This window comes from Adiantum capillus-veneris, chromosome 5, assembly GCF_014529385.1.
Source record: "Adiantum capillus-veneris isolate H3 chromosome 5, ASM1452938v2, whole genome shotgun sequence".
NCBI lineage: Eukaryota > Viridiplantae > Streptophyta > Polypodiopsida > Polypodiales > Pteridaceae > Adiantum > Adiantum capillus-veneris.
Window position 1 is genome coordinate 112,671,673 of NC_140935.1, and position 6,136 is coordinate 112,677,808.

The following is a 6,136-nucleotide window of genomic DNA, read 5'->3' on the forward strand; positions in this document are numbered from 1 at the left end:
AGTTTCTTTGCCATGCTGATGCAGTGCTTATGCTCAACATACCCACAATAGATAGAGTTCAAGAGAGGATATCTAGGCCAGCTCCTTTATAGAGAAACTATCACTCTTCATTAGGTGACAATAGGTTATCTAGGCCCAGTCTTTATTGCACATATCCTGCAATTATGATGTTCAAGAAACCACATCCCTAAAAAGGAAGTCGATATATAGAATGCCCACCCATGGAAGTCTCTTGCAGAATTCCACATCCATTCAAAATGTCATGAACTTAATTTCTAACCTTCTAAAGGTATTTTCCATCTTGATTTGGCCACTTATTTAAGACCAATGAAAATAAAGAGAACAAGCAAAGTTGATTTAAGTGCTTATGGGGACAAACTAGTCAAAGTCCATAAAAGAGAAGTCCACAACCTCTAGTCTTCTCTAAAGAATTCTCTTAAGGGAGGAAGAACAACACGAAAACCTCTCGGCCATGGAATTGGGCTAGATGGGAGGTAGTTGCTCGCACGGTAGATCAAGGAAGGCTCGGCATTCTTAACCTTGTATCCCATGCTGAGGCACTTTGTGCCAAATTTTTATGGTCTCATTGGCTAAACAGGACCAAGCTTGGGCTATCATGACCAAGGAAATGCTTGATGCAGTAAAATTGGGATCGAAAGGGGGAAAGTGAAAGGGGGTTGTGATGCACGACAAACTTCTCGCCCCGAAGTGGTCTTATCTTAGATATGGTGGACTCTCTGGGGAACTAATGAGGAAGTGCAAAAGAGCAGCCAAGGTTTTGGAATGGGGGGAAGCAACAAGATACTTTAAGAACTCCATTTTGCAATGGTCCCGTTGGCTCTCTAAAGTATTGGGGCTGCCGCAAAGCCCCTATTGGATAGAAATGGCGAGGACTGTGAATAATAAGGGGCTCGTTCAACTAGAGCAATAATGCGATCGAAACAATAAGTGCTGAAAAATTGATGACTCTTTAGCCATCCAATTTCAGCTGAATGGCTTTGAGATCTTACTAGTCTACAGGGTGATGAAAGAGCTTGATAAGGTGGTGATGCCAATTTGCAAATCCAACTTTGAATGGACGCTTGGAGATGGCCGAGCAGTAGCCTCTTTTGGAAACCACATTCTATAGGCATTTACCATGCATTAATGCACGAGGCTAATCGGTGTAGCCCCCTTAACAAATTATGGAAGAGGCACTGGATGGAAAAACGGTGGGAGGGAGTCATGGAGAACGTCTAGAAGCCAAGGTGGCCTCAATACATGAAGATATTTCTATGGAAAGTGATGTGGGGTGCTCTGTCGACAGGCGTAAAGATACAAGAAAGAGGAATCGGGTCTAATCGTTGCTTGGGGTGCAGAATAGCTACTGAAGACCTAGCCCACCTTTTCATGGGATGCTAGGAAATCAATGGCATGGCTGCGAAAATATGAAAGTGGATTCAAAGGACATTGCAAATTAAGTTCTTCAAGACTTATCTATTATTTGGTAGTAACAGGTTGGGATGCCCTACTCTGCTTGTCTGCATTCAAATAATTAGGTTCTCCTTCTTTCACCATATTTGGCAAGCAAGGAACCGCCGCGTGTTCGAGGGGGATCTGGCTGTGGCAAGATTTTGTGAAATCATACAAGAGAGCAGAGTGCCGATCCACATGATCGGAGGCAAACAAGACTCAAAGGACTGGTCTAGAACAATGCATGTCATGATGACATCTTGTAATAAGTAAAGCCTAGGAGTAGTTATGGTTTCTCTGTCAAGAAGAAAACTTGTAATCCTTTGACCCTCAAGGCTCGGTCTGAGCTCCAGGTTGGTGTATATTTCTGATGTTCTTAATATCATCCACTCACAATTGTGAGTTTTGCAAAAAAAAAAAAAAAAACTCTTTAGGGAAACTCTCTCCTTTCATAAGTTTCATTGCTTGCCATAATTGAAACATCAAAATTTGTGAAAATAGGGAACTTTTACCCTACCCAAGGTCCCTATGCCTTAGTGTACCATGACCACTATGGGCCCAATCAATTTTTGTGGGGGAATTACTCAAGGTTTCGTGTAATCTTGTGTTAAAAAATGGGATGACTCATGTTCAAAGCTCCTTGATCATCTTCACCTACTAATCTTTGACCATATTTCACCAACTTGTATCCTCACCTAGAAATGTTGTAAATTTTTTGGAAAAGTTCTAAAGAATTTTGAAAGTATCCGGGATAACATTTGCCTAAAATGAGAGGTATTTACTGGACTTTTAAGATTTGAGCCCCCCCTCCCTTTCCCCTTCTTGCCGCGGTACAATAGATATAAAAAAGAAGTGGAGGCTACCACTATTGTATACGCTTATGGTATCCCTATTTACAACCCCTCACTCACATGATACCATATGGAACTGGGGAGGGCTCATGAGTTGTGGGCCTGAGGGCAAGACCAAAGGAAGGCCAAAGTCAGTTGTTATTCACATGGGGAAATTTCAAGGTAGAGTTCCACCGACTTCAAGCATCTTGTCGAGAGGCGAAGTGCAAAAGCTACTACAACTCTTGAGGATAATTTCCCTTCTATCGCTTTCATGCAATGAGGACTTTGATTCTTGTGAGCTAAATTGGCCGAGTTGGCTACATCTAGGCTATGTTCTAGTGCAAGTTTACAAGACAATGACAAGCTAAACTTACTTTGTAGTTCGCTTTTGCAAATTGGCAATACCTCCAGAGCTTGATGGTGCATAACTTGCAACTTACATCCCCTTAATGCATTATACATAGGCTCACGTTGCTTGATATGGAAATGCCTCACGTTTTTTGAAGGTTCCACGTGGTGCAATTGTCAAATTATTGGACTATCAATTTATCAAATCATAAATTATTGGCATGTACCTTAGTAAAAGTCATCAAATACAAATAATTCCCAAAAGATGGACGAAACACAAATAATTCCCAAAAGATGGACTATGCATAATATGCATAAGACTACAAACATCACTATGAACAAGGTGCAATTTGCAACTGGCCAGCATAAAAGTCCCTCCACCTATGATCACTTGCCCAATAGTAACAAAGAAGCATCTATACCCACCCAAGATGATTTCACCACCTTGCACATTCTCTTTCACCTCTAGAACGGAAGTAGCTGGTATTGGGTGCATGTTATGGAGTTGATTTCAAAATTTCTCTAAATTAAGCATTCTCCGTTTTAATCGAGAAAAAGTAACTATACATCAACCCTATAGGCCCATGTACCAAGAGAGAAATGGTCTTACAAACTTGAAAGTTGGATGACCTTGTTTTAAGAAAGCATTCTTGGGTGCTCTACAAGAGAGAGATCTAACCAATTCTGCTTCATTGACGGGTGCGTCAAGCACCTTCAACATTTTTTAGATGCAACGCTGCAATGTGCATCTTCTAGATATGGAGTGTGTTTGAACTTCATATAAGCGACAAGGGAGTGAGTGTTTCGATCATATAAGGTGTCCACCTCTTGATTTTCTAAGGGATGAAGGGACCGATGTGAGAAAGCTCACATGTTGTGGGACGGAGAAGAGTGAGGCCCGGGGAGGCCTTGTCACTAATTTACACCTCCCTAGGGAGCCCTTGGGAGGTGGGATCAATGGCCCACATTAGACGTCGCGAGGCAAGAGCAATTTGGGTGGTTGGATCACATTTTTGAACTAACTGCACCAACTTGAGAGGGTATGTGCACCACAGCAAATTTGGTATGAACTTGATTTGAACTAAGCGTGAACTAGGTGTGAACTCAACCGCAACGACGTGGTTTATAAAGTTAACACGCACTCTCCTTTCAACAAGAATACAATAGCTTAGCGGTTAGAGGGAGAGAGAGTGTGTGGGCTCAAAACTTGAATCTAAGACCCTTGGGAATCTTTTACATTCCTTAGACAATGATCATGATTAACCAGCGATCATCATCCGTTCATCCCAATTCCCAAAGGGAGGTGACACTAAGTGACGTGACCAGAGGGGAGCTACAAAAGCTATTGTACGTGTTGAGGCTACTTGCCCTTTCGTCGCTTTCACACAATGAGGACTTTGACTCTTGAGAGGTAGCACAACCATTTTTGACTGAGTTGGCTCCATCTAGGCTTTGTTCTAGTGCAAGTCTGCTCGACAACAACAAACTTACGTTGTAGTTCTCTTTTGCAAAGTGCAGGTACCTCAAGAAATTGGTGACCCATAGCTTGCAACTGGCAACCTCATAATGCACATTATACATAGAGATGATAGGCTCATGCGGCATGCCTCACGTGGTTTGAAGGTTCCACATGGTGAAATAATAAATTGTCAAATTATAGGACTTTCAATTTATCTCGCAGCCTATGTCACCGTAGGAGTTTTTGTTGTCCGAGGAAGTACCGAAAGGCCTCGTTTATAAGTGACACGGGGTGTCACTTGAGGGATCGACGACGAGGAACGTGATCGGCAGGGCGGGGGGGCTTTAGGCTGTCGGATCCACGCAGCAGGGGGGGGCAGTGTTTTATAGTACTGGACTTGCATGCATCACAAGCAAACGCGACAGGCGGGCTGGATAGGGAGCACAGGTGTCAAGCGGGAGGTCGAATCTGAGGCGGGGAGGTTGGGGACGTAACTTTTTTGCCATGCAAAGATTGGGATCGACGGTGGATTGAACATCCATCGTAGATCCCTCGAGAAGGGCACGTGTCACCTCATAGGATCGGGTGGGTTTTCCATCATATATAAAGGAATCATGCCAGATGGATCTCAAGTGGCTGTGAAAAGCCTAAAAAATTGCATTAAAGAAGGTGATGCAGAGTTTAGTAATGAAGTGGAGGTGATCAACAGCGTGCGACACCGCAATCTCGCAGCTTTAAGGGGATGTTGTGTTGCTAGTAACACAAGCCTAGGGCACCTCCATGCCCAGTGGAAGTTTGGAAGACTATCTTTTTCAAAAAGGGAAACCAGTATTAGAGTGGGCAGACAGAGCCTATTGCTGTGCATATGGCTCGTGGTCTTGCATACCTTCATATGGGTGTTCAACCTGCCATTATACACAGAGACATCAAAGCAAACAACATTCTTCTAGATGAGCATTTAAATGCACATGTGGCTGACTTTGGGCTAGCCAAAGTGACGTTAGAAGGGATGACGCATATGACGACAAGAGTGGCGGGAACGCAGGGATATCTGGCCCCGGAATACGCCTTGTATGGGCAGCTAACAGAGAAGAGTGATGTGTATAGTTTTGGAGTTTTGCTTCTGGTTTTGGTGAGTGGAAGGTAGGCATTGGATTTGCGGGGTGAGTATCCACTAATTACAGACTGGGCTTGGGTGATGGTGAAGAGTGGGAATACATTGGGCGTTGTCGACGGGCGCATTCGCGACACGGGTCCTGCCAAAGTGATGGAAAGGTTTGTGCTTATTGGTATACTATGTGCCCATCTTCTGGTTGCTTTCAGGCCCACAATGGCTCAAGCCTTTAAAATGCTACAAGGGGTTGTGGAAGTGCCACAAATTCCCGACCGTCCTCTGCCTTTTGACACATGATGGTCTTCTCAATTTTGATGGCAACTCCAGCGTGTCCTCTATGCCTAGCATTGGGGATCCCCGCGCCTACACCGAAGACCTTCTTAGGTAGGTTTTTGCCTCCCTCAGAGTACTAAACTGGGTAAAATGTATGCCACCTTATCATGTGCATTGGGGATTATAACCATGCAACCCGATAAATCAGGAAAATTGAAGATTTTTGCATTCATGGTAGCCCATCCACAAGAGAGTAATCATGCATAAAATGGACCAAATGCTTTGACATCCCCGGCACTAGTGACATCAATGCTCAATAATACGGGGCTCAAATGCAGAGAGGGAGGGCTTATGAGCACAGGGACATGCCTGCCTCAGACAAGCCTTCTCTGCTATTGATCACATCTTCTCTGCATGTTGCCTGATTGACCGGGCAAAAGCGTGGAAGAGGAGGCTACATTGTTGCTTCGTGGATATGAGGAGGCTACATTGTTGCCTTGTTAATTTTTCGCCAGAACCTTTGACACTGCTTTTGGATATATTTGCTTGATGTATTTAGAGGTAAGTCTGGAGATGATCAAGTGCTGGGTTCAAGATCACGATTTTAATACTTTATGTTCTGGTCTTAGTGTATTCAGAGGCATGCTTTGAGAATAA

General features: G+C 43.7%; 1 pseudogene; it reads left to right on the plus strand.

Annotated features, from left to right (window-relative positions):
• The first annotated feature begins 4,872 nt into the window (after positions 1-4,872).
• LOC147457930 (putative receptor-like protein kinase At1g11050) lies at positions 4,873-5,769 on the plus strand (annotated as a pseudogene).
• Positions 5,770-6,136: the final 367 nt, after the last annotated feature.